At 40.2% G+C, this 21,600-nt stretch overlaps 1 protein-coding gene across 1 annotated transcript in view; it reads right to left on the bottom strand.

The window, feature by feature from the left end:
* Positions 1 to 21,285, bottom strand: part of CXHXorf66 (chromosome X CXorf66 homolog) — a 40,147-nt gene extending 18,862 nt beyond the window's left edge. The window contains exon 1 of the mRNA XM_085684419.2: positions 21,211 to 21,285. The gene's annotated coding sequence lies outside the window, so the exon portion shown is untranslated. The remainder of the gene's footprint in view (positions 1 to 21,210) is intronic.
* Positions 21,286 to 21,600: the final 315 nt, after the last annotated feature.

Here is a 21,600-nt window from a genome sequence, read left to right as displayed (position 1 = left end):
ATCTTTCATACCTTAGGCTAGGCCCACTACTTCCAACCTTACACACTGCTTACTCCTCTGGGTTCTTGCTTCCCAGGGCTCCCAGGTAGGCCCTGACCCTTCCAACACATTAGGCCTCCCTATTGCACACCCATCATACCAAGACATCCCCAATCACCAATAGATGAGAACTTATTAAGTACATTATTGCTTTTCTATTGCTGTGATAAGACACCATAGGCCAAGGTAACATATAGAAGGAAAGGTTTAGTTGGAGTTTACATTTCCAGAGCTTGGAGTCTATCACTATAATGGTCAGGAGCAGGGCAGCACACAGGTAGAGCATTGGAGCAGAATTGGAGAGCTCACATTCTGATCCACAAACAGAAAACACTGGGGATGGCAGGAGGCATTTGAAACTTTAAAGACCACCCCTGTGACATACATCCTCTAACAGGCCATACCTTTTATTTTTTTCCAAACAGTTCCACTAACTGGTGACCAAGTATTTGAACATAAGAGAGCCACTCTCTTCAATCCTCCACGTGAAAGTAGGACAACCAAGTGTGGAGAATCACACCAGAAATCATCTTAGGAGAAGAACAGAAAGAGGTGTGCTGATTTTGGACAGTGTCTGTTCTCATGAACCATAGCAGACTTGTAAAGGCAAGGAATATAACTTGAAACTCCCATTACCAATTCCACAGAAGAAAGTAATATATCAACCATCTTACAATGGAATCTCTCATGAACATTGTATATAACTACACTTAAGAAAAGTGATTTAAATCCAGGTGTGGAGTCTCATTCCTTTAATCCCAATAAGAATTACTTAGCCAGGTGGTGCTGGCACACCCTTTTAATCCCAGTACTCAGAAGGCAGAGGCAGGAGGATCTCTGTGAACTTGAGGTCAGCCTGGTCTACATAGTGAGTTCCAGGATAGGCACCAAAGCTACTGAGAAACCTTGTCTCGAAAAGCCAAAAAAAGAATTACCCAGAAGATTTTTCTAGACAACAAATTCAAGAGAACAATTATACCTATATGATGTGGGATTCCCCACTGTATGCTGTGAATACCATTGGTTAATAAAGAAATTGTCTTAGGCCTATGCAAGGCAGAACTCAGGTATGCGTGGGAAAACTAAACTAAATGCTGGGAGAAAGAAGGAAGAGTCAGAGAGAAGCCATGTAGCCCAGCCAGAGATATATGCCAGAACTTTACCTGGTAAGCCAGAGCCACCTGGCAATACACCATTTAATAGAAATGAGTTAAATTAAGATGCATGAGTTAACCAGAAATATGCTTAAGCTATTGGCCAAACAGTACTGCAAATAATATAGTTTCTGTATGGTTTTTTCGGGTCTGAGCAGCCAGGAACAAAGAAGTGGTCTCCTACAACACCTATATTCAAATTCGGGAAGATAAATATAAAAACAAAGAGGTGAATAGAATGGGGATATAAATGCAAAATATTAGAATATAATTTAACAAAGAATTGATGAAGAAAATTCAAATTGAAAAAGATGCTGGAAATTAAAACCTTGATGAACCAGATTTTAAAAAGCAATGGAAATTATCTCCACAAAAAGGATCATGTAGAAAACACAGTGTGGGAAATAAAAGGCAAGGTAGATGAGCTCATCACTCAGTAAAAGTTGTACCTGTTTTTTTTTTTTTGGTGTGTGTGTGTGTGTGTGTGTGTGTGTGCCTTTTCCTGGACTCTTTTCTGTAGTGATATTTGTGTTTTAACAAATAAAGCTTGCCTGAAGATCAGAGTGCAGAGCTAAATCACTAGAGGCCAGGCAGTGGTGGCATACACCTTTAATCCCAGGATTTGGGAGACAGAGGCCCGTGGATCTCTGTGAGTGCAAGGCCACCCTGAGCTATGCGAGACTGAATCTCACTAAAAGAATAACAGAACTCACACAAAGGTGATGCTAGCACTTGGAATCTCATGGCTTTAGTCCCAACACTAGGGAGGTGGAGACAGGAGTTATTTGGCTGGGTGGAAAGAGGAACATAAGGCGGGATGAGACAGGAGCTCATTGCAGTCTGATGATTGCCCCTGCACTCTGAGGCAACAGTCTGAAGCAGTCAGTCTGAGGAGATCTCTGAGCAAGCAGTCTGAGCAGCAGTCAGTCTGAGGACACAGTTTGAAGAGGAGGTCTGAGGACAGGATTACACATTCGGTCTGAGCATTGGTAGAGGTGAGAAGTCTGATGATTGGTCACACTACTTCTCTGATCATTTAGCTTTCACTCCCTGATAGCGGACTCCAAGTTTTTATTGTTAAGTAGAATTAGAATCCCACTATACTTTTCCTTCTGCTTGTTTGTTTAGTCTTATTCCAACAAGCTAGTTTTTGTTTAATTTTTTATATTTTATTTTTTTTATCTCTTAGATGTCAGTTTGTTTTCTAATGCGAAACAGAAAAGAGGTGGATTCGGATGGGTGAGGAGGTGGGGAGAAACTGGGAGGAGTACAAGGACGGAAAACCATAACTAGGATATATTATGTGAGAAAAATATCTGTTTTCAATAAAGGGAAAAAAGATTGAAGGAGAAATAAAAACTTTCCATGATAAAAGCAGATTAAAGGGATTTACGACTTCTAGGCCAGCTTTGGCTGGACTGGAATTAAATATGTAGACCAGGCTGGCTTTGAACTCACAGGGATTTTCCTGTAAGTTATTGGCCAGAGAGGCCCTCGAGTCATCCCAATACAATACAGGCTATTGGTATTGCTTTTGATTGTCCATCATAACTAGATGGTAAGATCCCACTGCTGAAGACACCACATATTTTGGTTGAAGAACACAAAAAAGAAATCTCAGAGGGTTGAAGGGGAGGGGAGAGGCAGGGAGGGGAGCAGGGAAAAATGTAGAGCTCAATAAAAAATAAAAGATAAATCTTAAATTGACCAGGAAACTCCCTGGTGACTATCTTTTATTGTGTATGAATATACTTTGCAGGCAGACTGTTGGGTGGGGGGACAACATCAGTAATCGTATTCAGTGCTTGACCCTGCATGCTACAATACTGACTTTCTAGGCATGGTGTTCTTACTGGTGCAATAATAGTTTATTGAAATAATCTACAGCTCTCTTAATTTGTTTTCAGGTCTGTTCTATAGGAGGAATTCATGCCTGGTAGTATGAACATAGTTAAAATACTTGGATAATGAGGTCATAGGCTCTAGAGGAGGTCCTATTGATAATGGTTTTTTGAATGGTCATATTGTCGAACCGCCTTCTAAATATTTTTGTTTATACCATACATTAGGCTGCTCCCAACTTTAGTCACAGGAGATTCCTATTACAGTGGTGGTGTGTAGCAGAGATTAAAACAGTCCATCCTTCAGGAAAGCTCCTTAATCTAAGAGGGAATCAACTCAAAGTAGCCCAGGAAGTCCCTAAAACTGACCAAATTTACTAGGCCCTGTCCTTTCAAGAATGAACAATAAAGAGTGCTAAGAGTTACTTTTAGACAAGCCAAGCTACAAAGAAGACCCCAAGATCAGATCAGCTAACTTCCTGGAAGAGGTTTAGACCAACTGAGGCACCTGGAAAGGACACTCTCTAACTTGTTGAGATGCCTGCAGGCTGTGTGGTGTGCACCAGGTACCCGGCTTTGTGAGCTGTCACCCGTGCTAGGGTGGGCTTTAGTGATGCAGCTGTCTTTGAGTCATTTCTGCTCTTGTAAGCAGCTCCTCGTCCATATCCCTTTCAGTAACCAAGTAAAATTCAGTTTCACCAAATTGGGCTTCAGCGGTATCTGTACTTTGGGCTTTATGTGCTCCCCATCTGGAATGAGTACACATGCATGTTGCATCTCCACAGGAAATGTCTTGTCACACAGGTGTGTACTAGTGAATGCAGAGACATTTTCATTTAAAGTGATGAGAATAAGGGACTATGGGTGCCTAGTCATAGATAACACGAACTCCCTTCAAGACTTAGGGAACACTGCAGAAGAGGAGATGGAAAAATGTAAGGGCCACACGATGGGTGGAGTGCTGTGAAATGCTGACATCTGAACATTGAATGGCTGTTGAGCACATAAGTCAGAGCAGCAGTATTGTAATGAGGAGCGACAGGCTGTGTCCCGCCACCCAGCTAGCTTATACCCTGAAATAATTGCACAGAAACTGTATTCATTTAAACACTGCCTAGCCCATTAGTTCTAACCTCTTATTGGCTAACTCTTACATATTCGTTTAACCCATCTCCGTTAATGTGTATCGCCACTTGACTGTGGCTTACTGGCATGAGTCTAACCAGCGTCCGTCTCGAAGAGGAGAGCCATGGCATCTGCCACACTGCCTTCTTCCTCCCAGCATCCAGTCCCGTCTTCCCTGCCTATCTAAGTTCTGCCCTATCAAAAGGCCTAGGCAGTTTCTTTATTTGACCAATGAAAGCAACACATAGAAAGAAGACCTTCCTACACCACAGCAGTGGTTATCAATGGAAGAACTAGCTAGTTAAAAGTTCTAGCATGTTGCAAAGATACTCTGAAAGCCCATCCCTAGCTGAATGTGACTGCTAGAGAAGGAAGAGGCAAATTTCTTTGGGGGTCTGGCCACTGGAAGCTTGTCTATGCCCCAGTGAATGAGCCCACACCTATGTATATTGGTAGCACTAATTGGATTCAGTGGTTTAAAATAAATGAATAAATAAACAAGTAGTGAAGGGCACGAAGTTGAGAAAGGTATGGTTCGGAGGTCATGGGCAATTGGAGGGGGTATTAAGATATGGATATGATCAAGATACATTGTCTATGTGTGTGAAATTTTCAAAGGGTTACTAGAAATTTTTTAAAGAATTGAGAAATGATTAAAGAACGTGTCAAATGAATATAGAATCCAAGTCATTGAAATTATGGACTTAAAGTGATTAGAACAGAACAAAACTAAATATTCATTGGAAAATAGAAACCACTTTTTTGAGGCATTTAAAAATATTTGTTATTTACAAAATCAATTTGCAACATTCACAAAATAATATTACAAAGTACTGAGTTTCCATCAGATTTCTTTATACATCTTCTCCCAGTTAAGAAAACAATGCTAGGCTGGAGAGGGGGCTCAGTTTTTAAAAGCCTTCACTGCTCTGACAGAGGACCTGAATTCAGGTCCCAGGACCTACATAGTGGCTCACAAACAGCAGTTCAGGAGATCTGATGCTCTCTTCTCACCTCAGTGGACACCAGGTATGCACATGTACACATATATACATGCAGTCGAGATGCCTGTGATGCCTATTATTGGTATCAATTTGACAACATCTGGAATTAACTAAAAACCCAAGTCACTGAGCAGGCACACCTGTGAAGAATTTTTAGTTAACTGGATCTTTCTTTTTCTTTTTTTAAAAAATTGTTTTTTATTGAGCTATATATTTTTCTCCACTCCCCTCCCTTCCTCCCCCTTTCCCTTCTACCCTCTCTCACGATCCCCACACTCCCAATTTACTCAGGAGATTCTGTCTTTTTCTCCTTCCTATGTAGATTAGATCCATGTATGTCTCTCTTAGGGTCCTCTTTGTTGCCTAGGTTCTCTGGGATTGTGAATTGTAGGATAGTTTTTCTTTGCTTTGTGCCTAAAAGCCACTTATGAGTGAGTACATTTGATATTTGTCTTTCTAGATCTGGGTTATCTCACTCAATATTATATTTTCTTTATCTTGAAAGGTTCAATAATTCTGTTCCACAAATAACTTTTAAGTGAAAGCAGTAGTGTGATTTTTGAATATTTATTTTATTTTTTACACTTATTTTATTGTTTGTGTGTGTCAAGAAGGTGTGGAGGCCAGAGAACAGTTTTCAGAAGGTGGTTCTTATCTTCTATTATGTTGAGTCTCAGGATTAAATTCTCAGGGTTGGCAGTTAGTACCTTCTTGAACCATCTTGTTGACTTCCTAACCTACTTTTTCAAATTTTCTGGTGCCTGTAGAATGCAAGAATGTACCTGTCAACTGTTTATTAATTCATTCATTCATCCATTGAGACAGAGTCTCACTGTATAGCCCTCACATATCTGGAACTCACTATGTAGACCAGGTTGATCTTAAAAGCATAGAGATCTGCTGGATTCTGCTTTCTGGGTGCTGGGTTTAAAGGTGGGTAGCACCATGCCCAGCTCTTTTGTTTACTAGTAAAGACAATCTTTCACAAATAACTTCCAAATTAATTGGAACCCAAATATTCCACATTCACAAGTGATACAGAAACCATTTACTTTTTTTGCTTTAACATAGATTTATATAATTTTATTTCATCTGCAGGTTCACATAACTAGTTTTTAAAAGTCATTTATTTCAACCTCAGAAGTACTGGGATAAAGTTAAAATTTTGATTAAACTTATACATAAGGTTTTTTTTACATCATGAGATATATTTTTATCTGTGTTTTGGGATTCTTTTCTTTTCACTTTTTTTTGAGAGATGATATAATTCTGTAGCATAAACTGACATGTAACTCACTTTGTAGTCCAGGCTGGCCTCAAATTCCTGCTGATCCTCCTGTCTCAACCTCTTGAATGCGATGATTACTTGCATGAATCACCACATCTTCTAACAGATGCAGTCTATATCTCCATGCTTTGCTTTATATTTTCTGTTTTTATTTTACTGTTACCAGAATTAGGTTTAGGCCCAGTGAGATGCTTAATTATTTATTACATATAATTTAAGGAATGGCTTACAAACTGGTTTATCAAGAGAAATGATATTTTAATCAGTATTCTAAAATAACAATTGATGCAAAAATTTCAGGAATATAAAAGATTAAAAATAAATTGTGTGTGTGTGTGTGTGTGTGTGTGTGTGTGTGTGTGTGTGTGTGCACGAGGCCAGAAGAGAGCATAGGATCCCCTGAGGTTTGAGTTATAGGCAGTTGTGAGCCACCATAAATGTGTTGGGAATCAAACTCTGGTTCTCTGGAAGAGCAACAAGACTGTTAACTGCTGAGCCATCTGTCCAGCACTGTATCAGACATTTAAAGATAGACTCAAACCTGCACTTCCGCACATCTTCAGTCTGTAGGATATTTTCACTATAACAAGTAAAGGTGCAGGATTCGATGACTCAGCTGGGCATTTCTTAGTAGGCCCATAGCCCCCAGAAACCTAGGAATCTTTCAAGATCATCTGACCCAGAGTACTGCTCTTGGGTCACTGTGGAATTATTCTCAGCAAAGAGTGCCTGCTGCAGATTTCTCTCCCCTGGCTCTCCAGAGTTGAGCACTTGCTGATGTTCTAATTTCCTATGTTATATCTGATTGTCTTGTTTCCAGTGTCTTGCCAGCACCTTTAGCCTGAAAATAACTGTACCTCTATCCTGAAAATTTGAAGTTCTGCCTTAATCACTTGTCTGTCAATGCAGACTTACGGCTCTCCACTGCCCCCATCTGGTCGCCAATGAACATTGCCATGTTACATAGACTTTTGAAAGTCTATGTTTGTTTGTTTGAGACAAGGTTTTGCTATGTAATCTAGTCTTTCTGGAACATTCTATAGACTACCACTCCAGGCTGACTGTGTTTGTTCGAAAAAGGGTCTCATTATATAGTACAGGTTGATTTTGAACACACTGTGCAGCCCAGGGTGGTCTCTAACTTTCAGTTCTCTTCCCACAGATTCTTTTCAACTCACATACTCATTTCCAGTTTCTTGTGCCTCTTGTGTTCGTTTGATCTCTTGAAAATTTCTTTAAATATGTTTTACTCTCAAGATGCTAGAAATTTTCATTATTATTTTTCATTGCATTTTAAAATTCCTTAAGATATTTTTCAGGAAAAATACTAAAGCATAGTAATAATAAAATTTACTGACTCACTTCCACCCCGGCTCTATTCTCAGTCCAGAGATAATGACTCAGATATTTGATGTACATCTTTTGGCTCACTTTTTAAAGATGTTTATGTTAAGTTATGTGTATGAGTGTATGGGGGTATGTGCATGTGGGTGCAAGTGCCCAGTGCCCGTGGAGGTCAGAAGTATCAGATCCCCTGGAGCTGGAGACACAGGTGGTTTGTGAGCCACCCCGTAAAGCTGCTGGGGACCAAACTCAGGAGCTCTCTACAACAGAAGCATGTGCTCTGAACTACTGTGATGGGGCACAGTGTGATTGGTAATTAATGATTCGCCAGATTAGCTTAATACAAAATATACAGCTTTAATAAACAGAAGGAAGACTTACACCAGAATCCCAACGTTCCATCCAGATGCAGGAGCCAGGCCAGAGAGCTAGGGGAAGCGCACCTGCCAGGTTTATAGGTAAATTTTTGCCTTAGGGCGACATGCCCCACAGACAGAATGTGATTGGCTGAACTCCCCTATCACTACTGTGCCATATCTCTAGCCCCTCAAGACACTTTTGACATTCTAACTTGCATATTTATGCACATGACAAATACACACATATGCTACATATAAATGAGGTCTTTATGTAGTATTATTTTTCAGTATAGTTTTTTTACTCACAACTATTTACTCACTAGAACATTATCCAACCTTAAAGAGGAATGTTAATGAACCTTAAAGCCATTATGCTAACAGAAAAGTAATATGTGTGATTCCACTTCTATCATGCACTCACAGTGGTCAAATTCACAGAGACAGAAAGCAGAATCCTAGTAGCTGCTGGTAGTGAGGAGAATAGGAATTATTTTTGAGTGAGGACAACATTTTACTTTGAGATCAAGAAATTTTCTGAAGATGGATATTGTGATGGTTGTATGACAACATTTGTGAGCTAGGTGACTTTTGGGGAAGTTAATGTTTCTGTATTTTATGTTGTCATCTTTGAAAGTAGAAAAATAATAAAAGTTTCTAAATGAAAACATAAGACCAAGTTAAACAATTTATGTATGGTACTTACCATGGCACCTATCACACAAGAAATACCCAGAAATTTTAAATTTGGGACCAGGGATGTGTAACATGAGGGGGCCTGCTTGTTTGGGGGTTTCTGTCCTGCCAGGTCCCCCAGCTGTTTAGTTCCAGAGAAAATTACACAGAGGACTCCGTAAGTTACAAAGCTGATTGGCCCTTTAGGTTAGGCTTCTTACTGGCTAACTTTCACATCTTAATTAACCCAGTTTTCTAATCTATGTTAACCATGTGGTTCAGTACCTTTTTTCAGTGGGGCAGATCACAACCTGCTGCTTTGGTGATCTGGGCAGGAGTGGAAGGAATCAACTTCCTCCTCCCCAGAATTTTTCTGCTCTCCTGGCATCATTTCCACTTCCTGTCTGGTTTTCCCGCCTACACCTCCTGCCTGGCCAATCAGCGTTTATTTAAAACATGATTGACAGAATACAGATAATTCTCCCACACCAGGGATGTGGACCTGAGAAAGGGCATTTGTATAGTATGCACAAGACCATGTATGTCACAGAAATAGCTATTGTTGTTGGGTGTAGTGATATACTCCAGCTATCTTAGAATCATCACCTAGAGAGGAAAAAAGGATAATGGGATGCTATTTCTGATCTTTATATAAGGAAATCTAGCCACCACACATGACAATAAAAGCAGGAATCAGGGACTGAAAGGAATTTGCAGATTGGGTCCAGAAAATGACAAAAGAGCCCAAGAAATAAAGTCAGAGGTGGCCAATCAACTCTAGTATTAACCTTTATGAAACAAAAAGTTGAGATTTAGGAACCTATAGATGCACAGCTGTAGGGAGCAAGTGAAGTCCTGAGTGAATGTATGTTGTTGACATGGGTGTGGCCATGTCAAGGACCAACGTCTTAGCCCCACGAGAGTGGCGAAGCCTTCCCTGGATGAGGCTCAAACGGTTGTCAAAGTCTTCCTTAATGTCAATGTTGATAGTGTATGTAAAAAATATCCTCTGTAGCTTTCTACCCCTAGATGTCTATGCCTAAAGGCTGCTCCCCTACAGAAACTACTCCCACTAAGATTAGCTAAACCTATCTTCCTGTATCTTAGCTGTATATAATAACTCTATCCTTTTCTTTATATGTTTGTAATAACCCCACATCTTGTTTAGCTGCATGTAATAACCTTGCTTCCCTTTTTAACTCCGTGTAATAAATGCACTAAGTTCCCAAGGTATTGCAGCTTCTTCATCGAAGACCTTAGTCCATCTGCTCTCTGCATTTCTTTGTCTGTGTGCCTTCTTTTACCATCCCAGTTAGGTTGGTCCCTGGTGCCATTCAAAACATGTCACATAGCTTCATATAACTTTCAGTGAAATACAAATAGAATAGACACAAATTATGAAGATTACAGAGACTATAACAATACAATCAATGACTTGATAACTTAAAAGTATAGGTATTTATATAGGGAACCTTATGCCACCCCCTTTTATGGACATGTTATTTTTATCTGCTTAGAATAGGAAATCTACTATTTTGAAAAATGACTTTCTTTTAAATCAAAATCAAGTAGTTCTGGAAAGAACTAACAATTACAGTGTATTCCTTTTCTGTGCACAAGGGTGGGCAGGTGGCTCAAACTAGCTCATTAATAGTTATTTTTTGTACCTGACCATAATGAGACTCTCTCTCTCTCCCTCTCTCTCTCTTTCATGGGTGAAAACCTATAGGAAATGTCTATAGTGCTAGCAATTATGTTTTATTATGTGCCTGCTAATGTGTTCTTGCTGTTATTATGTAAAGAATGAAAATCAAGTTTAATCTAAATTTTTGTTCAATCTCAATTTATTCAGTGACTGACATTAATGAAATGGTAACAGGCTGATTTCTATAAGGTTTTCTTGACTCATAAAAAGGAGTTGTTGACAGGCCAGTATCCATTTCACAACTCTTTGCCTATTCTGCCATCATGTGGACAAGGAGCATAAACATCAATGAAATAATCACATCAGGTTTCATTTAAAGAGGGCTTTAAGAGCCTTGAGTAGCGGCACACCCCTTTAATGTAAAAGGAGCGGCGGACTGCATTCCCACCCGGCTCACGCCTGGCTAGTTTTACACCCGAAATAACAACACACAAATTGCATTCTTTTAAACACTGCTTGGCCCATTAGTTCCAGCCTCTTATTGGCTAACTCTCACATCTTGATTAACCCATTTCTATTAATGTGTGTAGCACCACGAGGTGGCGGCTTACTGGGAAAAATCTTAACCTGCGCCCATCTTGGAGAGGAGAGCTATAGCGTCTGCCTCACTGCCTTCTTCCTCCCAGCATTCTGTTCTGTCTACTCCACCCACCTAAGGGCTGGCCTATCAAAAAGGCCAAAGCAGTCTCTTTAGTAACCAATGAAAGTAACACATAAACAGATGACCCTCCTCCATCACTTTAATCCCAGCAAAGGCAGGAGGATCTCTGTGAGTTCAAAGCTAACCTTCTATACTTAGTGAGCTCCAGGACAGTCAGGCTCAGATAGAGAGATTCTGTGTTGTGGGGTGGGCTTTAAAAATAAGAGGAAATTTTTTCCTTACAGGGGTAGAGGAGAAAGGGAAGGACATAGAAAACATGAGTCTGAAATCAAGAATGACAGAGTAGGGGCTGGGATGTACCTCAATTGATAGAGTGTTGCCCTAGTATGCACAAAACCCTGGGTTCAGCAACTCAGCACCCTATAAAGTGGGCTTGGTAGTACAGACCTGTAATCCAATCATAGTAATCAGGAGGTAGAGCAAGAAGGATAAAAAAATTTAGGGTCGACTGCTGCACTAGTGGTCATGGACCCCACCAGCTCCACCTGTATCTAGAGGGATAGGTAAGTGTCTAATATCCCAGCTGGAGAGCCCCACTCTCTAGGTGCTAGCGCCCATCCTGCCCCCACTGACAGCACTCCCAGTGACCAGGCAGCAAGCATCTTCTCCTTCCAGCCATCCTCCACCACACCAGCAACCACCTGCACATGGAGGGACCACAATCATGGGAGACAAGAATCCCAACTGCACCTGATTTGTGATAAAGAAGCCAAAATTGTACAATGGATAAGAAAAGCATCTTCAACAAATGGTGTTGGCATAACTGAATATCAGCAAGTTGAAGAATGCAAATAGATCCATATCTATCCCCACGAACAAAACTCCAATCCCAGATCAAAGACCTCAACATAAACCTCATTTACACTGAAGCTGATAGAAGAGAAAGTGGGAAGTAGCCTTGAACGCATTGGCACAGGAGACCACTTTCTAAATATAACCCCAGCAGCACAGACACTGAAAGTAACAATCAATAAATGGGACCTCCTGAAACTGAGAAGCTTCTGTAAGGCAAAGGATATGGTCAAGAAGACAAAATGGCAGCCTACAGAATGGGAAAAGATCTTCACCAACCCCACATCTGACAGAGGGCTGATCTCCAAAATACACAAAGAACTCAATAAACTAGACACCAAATACTAAATAATCCAATTTAAAAACAAGGTACAGATCTAAACGGAGAATTCTCAACAGAAGAAAATCAAATGGCCGAAAGACTTTTAAGAAATTCCTCACCCTCCTTAGCCATCAGGAGAATGCAAATCAAAACAACTCTGAGATACCATCTTACACCTATCAGAATGACTAAGATCAAAAACACTGATGACATCTTATGCTGGAAAGGATGTGGAGTAGGGAGAAGAGTCCTCCATTGCTGGTGGGAGTGTAAATTTACACAGCCACTTTGGAAATCAGTATGGTGGTTTTTCAAAAAAATTGGGAATCAATCTACCTCAAGACCCAGCAATACCAGTTGTGGGCATATACTCAAAGGATGCACAATCATACCACAAGGCTATTTGCTCAATTATGTGCATAGCAGCATTATGTAACAGCCAGAACCTGAAAACAACTTAGATGTCCCTCAACCAATGACATTTTAAATTCATAGGCAAATGGATGGAACCAGGAAAAAAAATCCTGAGTGAGGTAACCCAGACCCAGAAAGACAACCACAATATGTATTCACTCATAAATGGATATTAGATGTAAAGCAAAGGATAACCAATCTATAATGCACAAACCCAGAGAAGCTAGGTTAAAAAGAGGAACCCTAAGAGGGACAGACATGGAAGGTCCAAGGGAGGAAAATAGTTAAGATCTGGGTAAAATGGGAGGGGGTAGAAGGAAGTTGATGGGGGATGGGAACACGTGGTGGGATCAAGAAGACTGAATTGGGGGAGGGACAGAGGGGGATAGCAATGAAAGAGATATCTTGATAGAGGGAACCATTATGGGGTTAGGGAGAAACCTGGTGTTAGAGAAATTCTCTGAAATCCACAAGGATGAGCCCAGCTAAGACTCCTAGCAATAGTGGAGAGGGTATCTCAAAGGGCCTTCCCCTGTAATCAGATTAGTGACTACCCTAATTGACATCACAGAACCTACATCAAGTAAGTGACGGAAGCAGATGCAGTGATCCACAGCCAAGCACTGGGCTGAGCTCCTGGAGTTCAGTTAAAGAGAGGAAGGACGGATCATATGAACAAAGGGGTCAATATCGTGATGGGGAAAACCACAGAGACAGCTGACCTGAGCTAGTGGAACCTCACAGACTATGAATGAACAGCTGGGGAACCTGCATGGGACTGAACTAGACCCTTTGAATCTGTGGCTTTATTTGTTGGTGGGTCCCCTGGCAGTGGAAGCAGTACCTTTTCCAGGTACATGAACTGGCTTTCTGAAGCCCATTCTCTATGATGGGATACCTTTCTCGGTCTTGTTTGAGGGAGAGGAGTTTTGTCCTGCCTCAAGTTGGTATGCCAGACCTTGTTGACTCCCCAAGGAAGGTCTTAACCCCTCTGAGGAGCGGATGGGGGATGGGAAGAGAGGATGATACAAGGTGAGGTTAGGGGGAACTTGGGTTGACATGTAAAATAAAAAGTACATTTTTAATAAAAATCATAGAATCAAAAATTATAAAGTTAATTTCAACAAATCAAATCCAAAAACATATAATAAGACTAATGATCATGAATACATTTTCTCTAAGAATATGTTGTTGGTTTAACATTTAAAAACATTGTAATTCGTCATTGTAGTTCATGCAGTGATACACTGTTGTAACATGAGGGGCTGGCTTGATGGTGTATCTGTCCCGCCCAGTACCCCACAACCGGCAAGCCCCAAAGAAAATTATGCAGACTCCATAAGATTATAAAACTGATTGACCCATTAGCTCAGGCTTCTTGTTAACTCTTGTAGTTTATATTAACCCATTATTTTGATCTATGTTAGCCATATGGCTTGGTACCTTTTTCAGCTGTCAGCTCACATGTTGCTTCTTTGGTGGTCTGGGCAGGAGTGGTGGAGGGAGCTTCCTCCTTCCTAGCCTTCTCCTGTCCTTATTGCCCCGCCTCTACTTCCTGTCTGGTTGCCCCACCTATACTTCCTGCCTGGCCAATCAGTGTTTTATTAAAATACATGACTGACAGAATACAGACAATTCTCCCACACCACACTGGAAAAAAATAATACATCAAAAGACATTTAAAAAGGCATTTTAAAAATGCAGTGTCTGGGGCTAGAGAGATGGCTCAGTGATTAGGAGCACTTAGTGCTCTTTCAGAGGACCTGAGCATGGTTTCCAGCACCTGTGTTAGGCAGCTCACAACTGCTTCTAACTCTAGCTCCAAGGGATCCAATGTCCTCTTCTGCCTTGCATACATACATAAATAAAATAAATCTTTGAAAGAATTCAAGGCCAAGGCCAGCCTAAATTATTAAACACCTTGTCTTAAAACAAACAAATAATAGCAGCAAAGATCAACAGATTTTCATTCACTTTTCCCCACCAGTTCAGGCTGCAGGATTTATTCATCCAAATGCAACACATACGGGAGAAACTAGCAGTTATTTAGCACTGGTACATGCCAGGCTGGAGAAGTCTCCCAGTCCTTGCCAAATTCATACTGTTTGTAAATGGCAGAGTTAGGAGATGTGAAACTAAACTATGAGTATAAACGAGAAATATAAAATAAAAATTTCATTAGTAAATTACGTATGAAAGCATATGTAATTTCTCCCTCCCCAGAGAATGGATATATTACAAGGAGTAACAAATATCTCGGTTTTATAAGAAAAACTAGTATCCTTCCCCAAAGACGTTGTCCCAGCTTATATTCCTACAGAGGATATGAACTTCTACTGGCTCCCAAGCTTGTGGTCTTTTAAAGTTGCTAAACTTTTACATTTTACTCAAACTAGTGGCTGGAAAATGGTACTACAGCCACTGCGGTTTTTCAGGAGTTTGTCAAAAGTATATTTTCACATTTAGTGGCTTTGTCATTTCCTGTGATGGGGCTGAGGGAGAGAATTCCAGGTGGGATAAACAGAGTGGTAAGTTTCAGAGTGGATTGTTATGCAATGATAGAGAACCAAAATGCAAAAATCATAAAGAAATAACAGCTAAACGTAAGTGGCATACAATCCTACTTTTAGTACTTGGGAGGTTAAAGCAGAAGGATCATGAATTCAGGGTTAACTGGGCTACATAACAAGACACTGTAATAAAGCAAAATAAATGAAATAAAATATATTCAAGGTATGTTGCTCAGATTTTCAATCCCATCACTCAGTGGCAGTCTGGGATACATGATGAAACTATATCTCTAAGAGAGAGAGAGAGAGAGAAGAAGGAGAAGGAGAAGGAGAAGGAGAAGAAGGAGAAAAAAGAGAAAAGGTTAGAAGGACATACTCACTTTTGGGGGCTCTTTTCTACCGTGTAAGACTTCCTGCTATGGAGTGGCCTTGAACTACAATGAGAAGGAGAAAGGCTCAGCCTTCTCAGCACCCCACTTAGGCCTCTAGATGACTCAACTCCATTTCTATCTTAGACTCTAATGACAGCTTCCTAAGCTATCCAAGGTAAGGTGAGCTTTGAAGCTTTAAGAGACAAAGGTAGCCAGAGAACGTGTGGTAAAGTAGCTGCTCTTCAGGCTATTAATATTAGGCTACAGTTTGTTATCCAGAGCAGGTAAACACCTCTTTTTACCTCAGTCCTTCATTATTCATAATCTCTGGACACAAAATTGCCTCCTGCTACCCTGTTTAGATTCAGCAATGTGGGGTATAGAATTCCATGAAAATACTTTCATTTTCCTATGGCACAGATAGTCATTGAAGTCTTGAGTTTGTAATCACATGGCTCTTATGTCAAATTCCTCTTGTTTGTTAGCAGTATAAATTTTTGGTAGGCAGTTTAAGCATTTGGAGCTTTAATCTGTCAAATCAGGCAAATGGTACTTATCTCCTTCCAACACTTGTTATGGGGATAAACATATTCAGTACTTCAAAGCTACAGATCCTGTTGTTGAACAGAGACTTCTGAGTAAAACAGCCATTATCTTTGTAAAATCAGCTGTGCATGCTTTGAAGAGCCCAACATGATAGGGTCAAGGGACTACTGACATTTCCTCATAGGAGGGCATAGGGATTGTCATTGAACCTTTGCCTGACTTTCCAGCCTTTCCTCCTATTCATTTGTGTGCAATTCTGACCTAATTGTGGCCTAAGGGTTCTTAGAAGGTACTGGGGAAAGTTAACAGAAGAAGGCTCCTTCTGTGTAGCTGCAGGGAAACTACCAGCATGATGGAGGAAAACTTTGCAGTGTGGCTGCTTTGGGGCCACTCACACTAATATAAACAACTGTTTATCCATGCTCTATAAGAATGCGCAGCAAACTCTTTGGTCCCTAGCTTGAACTTTGGAGGAATCATACCTTGGATTATTGGTGTGACCTTCTAAGGAGCTGGTAGACATTTTTTATGTCTTCTCAAGGAAATATTTCTTTGCAACAGTGACACAGTTGCTTTGTTATTATTATTATTATTATTATTATTATTATTATTATTATTATTTTAATCAGATAACCAGGAATTAACTCTACTAGCCCACTGAAATGTGCAAGTTAGTCAAAATGCTCTCTTCCACCAAATCCCAGTTTTACACGTACATAAATACTGGGTGACCATTGTCTAGTCTACAATAAGCAGGTTATGGTCTGAAAACTTACTCCTCACTTGGGTTACTATTCTAAATCTATTCTTCTTCAGTCCTTGGTCATGGTATCTCAGATACTATATGCCGCTTGGGAAGTTGCTTTGTGAGCAGTTCCAAGGCATTGCTTTGAAATCCTTTCACATAATCTTGGCTGATGCATTGATCATTAGTTTACCCACTCCCACCCCAGATATTTGACAACATCTCTCCAATTGACAAGGAACTCTCCAATTGCAACTTCGTTCTGAAACCAAGTCAGCTCCCCAAATAAACTCTAACAGCCTATCCTAAGTACAAGGAATTTATACACAGCACAAAGGTTCACAATAGTGAGTGAGAGAGTGGTTCATTGAGGAGTGAATGCTTAGCTTGAGGGAGGGATCCATCCCCGATGTGCCTATGTGTAAACACACACACATGCTTTCTTCTGGACTTTGGAGTCTAAGTAAGATGAAGTGAAATCATATAACTTACTATTTTATGTTAAATAATGTGAAAAGTAATAGACAAAATATTGGAAATAGCAATTCCAAGACATCAGGAATTCAGGGGCAGTGATCCTTGGAGATAAAAAAATAAGCAAGTGAATGCTACACTGTGTACCATTACTATCGAGGGAGAGTTCTTATGTCACAGTATGTGAAGGAGTAACCCAGAGAAAGACAGGCAGAGTTTCTGTGGGTTTATAATCCATGTAGAAGAATGATTTATGGTGGTAAGGGAAAGGACAGGAGAGACGAGACAAAAGGTTGTTATTACATAGATCTTGTACTATATGTGCAATGGCACAACAACTGGAGGCATAGTCTTATAATATGAAGATGTATCCAGTAAACTCAGCTAATTGCTAAAATACAGATATGGTGAGCAAGTTAGAAAAGGAAATAAAATTGCATCATAAGTAGATATTCCAAAATAAGGCGGAAAATTGATGAAAACTGAAATTTCTTAGCTGCATTGCTACAAACAAAAATTGAGTGGCTGTTTCCCACAACTGCTCAGAGGAGAAGTAATTATTAGTAATATAGATTCATAGGGGAAAAGCAAATTCACTTCACATTGTATGTGGTGTTTTGAATAAGAATGGCCCCCGCAGGCTCATATATTTGGATTCTTAGTGATGAGGGAGTGACATTACTTGAGAAGGATTAGGAGTAGGTGTGGTCATGTTGGAGTAGGTGTGGCCTTGTTGGAGAAAGTGTGTCACTGGGGGTATGTTTTGAGTTTTTGAGAGTCCGCACCAGACCCAGTGTCTTTCTCTCTCTTCCTGCTGCCTGTGGAACCAAATGTAGAACTCTCAGCTGCTTCTTCAGTACTGTGTCTGGATGCATGCCACTATGCTTCCTGCCATGCTGGTAATGGACTAAACTTCTGAACTGTAATCCAGCCTCAGTGAAGTGTTTTCCTTGTTAAGAGTTGCCATGGTCATGGTGTCTCTTCACAGCTATAGAACAATAAGATAGGGTAGATGCCTTTAGGCATCAGGGCTTAATTCCTTTGGAGAACTCAAGTGGAAACAGTTGCTTATACACAGAAATATGATATCATCCACCCACCTCACAGGGATGCTTCAGGGCTTATCAAGATAATGTCTGTTAAACCCTTAGAAGAAGCACTCAATGCAGCAACCTAAGAAAATGCCAAGTTTCTGATTTATTATTAGATTTAAAGTTTATGAAATGTTTATTTTTCAAAATAAAAAAAATGTCACTTTAAACATCCAAAGTGAAAAAATTCAGAAATAAGCCACATAGAGTCAAATTGACATTTAGGACACATTCATCCTTTGTTTTTTAGTACATACAGCCTTGAAAACAAGTGATATGTAGAAGTTTAAACCTCTGTTTTTTCCAAGGTAAGATCCTGCCATGTAGCCTAGGCTGGTCTGCTTTGTACTGTGTATCCCAAGCTGGCCTTAAACTCACAAAACTTCTGCTTCAGCCTCCTGAGTGCTGGGATTCCAGGCACACATCACCATGCCCAGCTTGAAGCTTAAAACTTGAAAAATAAATTCCTCTCTGACATTGGTGAACACATAAGCTTTTGATGTTGAAAGGGAGTTGTAGGTACATGCTGAGACCCAAAAACTAGAAATGATTTGATGGGTACAGGGCAGAATCAAGGATTGAAGACAGCTGTATAATTAGATATCTTAGTTTTCCCTGCACCTGTGATGTCCATCTTGAAAATATGCTAGTTTTAGGTTGAATAAACTCTCCTTTCCTTTAAACTATCTTTTTCTACTTAAGAAAAATTGGATAGAATTCTTGGGGACACAGGAACATGGCTAACACATTTTTAAGTCAAATCATGATGTTACTAATTCATTCAAAAAAACAACTTCTGAGAACCTGGCTAGATATGTTATCAGGCTAAACTCTTAATTTCTTTTACTTTTTATTTATTTACTTTTTAGAAAATTGGATTTACAAATCAGACATAGTTACCATAGGCCCAATTGCTTTTTAACATGTTTTTAATTTAATGCTCCACAAAGTCAGTTATTATTACACATGCAATTCAGTAAACAAAGTTGATTGTTGGGCAACATAAAACCTGCAAGGTAATTGCTGCCTGATGTCCTAAGCATATTCTAATGGAATCTGAGATACCCTTTCAATTCTATACAAGTTTGACTGGAAGAGCTGTTTTGAAACAATTTGAAGTGATCTGTAAACAGTTTCAGATAGCTTGTAGATTATGACCGACATCTCGAAGCACATCTCTAAATGCTGCCCATATTCAACAGGTGCAAAAAATCAGGCTCAAAAATTGATGCAATAGCAAAGAAAGTAGGGCAGAGTGGAATGGTGTGATTTAAGGATTTCCTGGAAGACGTTCTTGTCCAACATCCTCTTTTTCCATCAGATCACATGTGTGAAATCCTTTCATTATAAATCGGAGCCACACAACTGAACAACTGTTATAGCCAAGATTCGTTTAGGAAACTGAGTGGAAGGGACCAGGAAGGGAACAATTGCTGTGAAAGGCAGGTGGTTTTACTAGGTGGTCAGTTTGTGTCCTTCCCATCATGTTAGAGACAAAGGGATGGAGGCTTTTGTCTCAAGCTCATTTTCTTTAACTGCAGTTACTTCTAAAGTTATCATTGTTTTTTCAGTAGAAGTATGCTTTGTTTATCCTGTGGTTCTCATGAAGTATGTAAAACTTTTGTACTTTGTGACTCAAAATTGGCCAAATATACCATTCTGTCAGTTTAACTTTTATTTGTTTGCTTGAAATAGGAACTATTTAATTATTTCAAAGCAAATGAATTTTAATAAAACTATTCTGTTCCTATTCCAGTGATTATGTTGAAAGGCTTAATTTGTCCTCCTTAATCCTTGAATTATCTGAACAAATGGTATGAGGGAGGAAGCAGACCAATGTCACTGTCTAGAGGATTATGATTTGACCTGTGGTCTGTTATAGAGCATTTTATAAAACGTCCTTTTCTATCAGTATTCATCTGGCCTTAATAGTTTCTGAGAATGTTAAGGCATGAATTTAAATGACTCATTAGAAATATATTGAGTTACAGTATAGATATGTTACAAATGCACGCTAGTATGGATCTAAAGTAGACATGAAGATAGGCAGAAGGAACCACTTTAAAGAAAAGAACAAACCTGGCTGGGCAGTGGTGGCGCACACCTTTAATCCCAGCACTCGGGAGGCAGAGGCAGGCAGATCTCTGTAAATTCGAGACCAGCCTGGTCTACAGAGAGAGTTCCAGGACAGGCTCCAAAGCTACAGAGAAACCCTGTCTCGAAAAAACAAAAAGAAAAGAAAAGAACAAACCTAAGAGTACTGCTGCCAGGCACACATAGAACACAGGCTCAGCATATTTTGCCACACTAGCCATTATTGTATTTCTGTATTGTATTGTACAACTGGTAAGACTGTTGATAACTTTTTCTGCCAGCAGCCTGTGTGCTACCATTCAGTATTATGAAAGCTAGTCAAGAAAGAGGACTTGTTCTGTGATCTGCGTGTCATGTCTGATTTTGTATGAATATAAAATGTTTGTGGTTTGAATTTACATTTACCTAATGGCTAGTGATGTTGAACATTGTTTCATATGTTTATTGGTCATTTATGTATTTCATTGGAGAATATTCATATCCTTTGTCTACGCGCAAAACCGGCAGAATTCAAAGCTCCTTCTCCACTTTATACCTCACCACTCACAGCCACGCCCTGATATTATAATAGCCCTGTCCACTTAGGTCACTACTTGTATCCTTCTGACTCTTCCCATAACCCTGCTGGTTCCAGAGTTCCCACACCCAGCCCTGCTCACCATTTCCATCTCACCACAACAGCATCGGGCAGTCCTGCCTTCTTCCTCCAAGCCAGAAGGTCTGGCTTCTCCGAGAAGGCGGCTTCGAAGTTCCGCCCACATTGCAAACGTCACAATTCAGTTGCACTCTAGAACTTCTGTGTCCGCACCCAACTGGTTGGGATCCATAGCCTTGGTCCGAACTCTTCCTCACTGCTCACGCCCACCCTGGTATTCCAGTGGCCTGACCACTGGAATGAGTCCTCAGCCCTGTCCCGCTGCCCAATAGACTTTGTATGCCCCCATTTACATCCCCAACTCTTATTACGTATGCACAGCCCAACTAGGCGCTTCCTCAGTCCAGTCCCATCAATGCTTAATTTCAAGACTTGCAGATCTGCCCAGGACTTT

The sequence above is a fragment of the Myodes glareolus genome, chromosome X (assembly GCF_982192425.1).
Source record: "Myodes glareolus chromosome X, mMyoGla1.1, whole genome shotgun sequence".
In the NCBI taxonomy this organism is placed as follows: domain Eukaryota; kingdom Metazoa; phylum Chordata; class Mammalia; order Rodentia; family Cricetidae; genus Myodes; species Myodes glareolus.
Note: the sequence above shows the minus strand (reverse complement) of the source record. Positions and strands in the feature narration are given on the sequence as shown.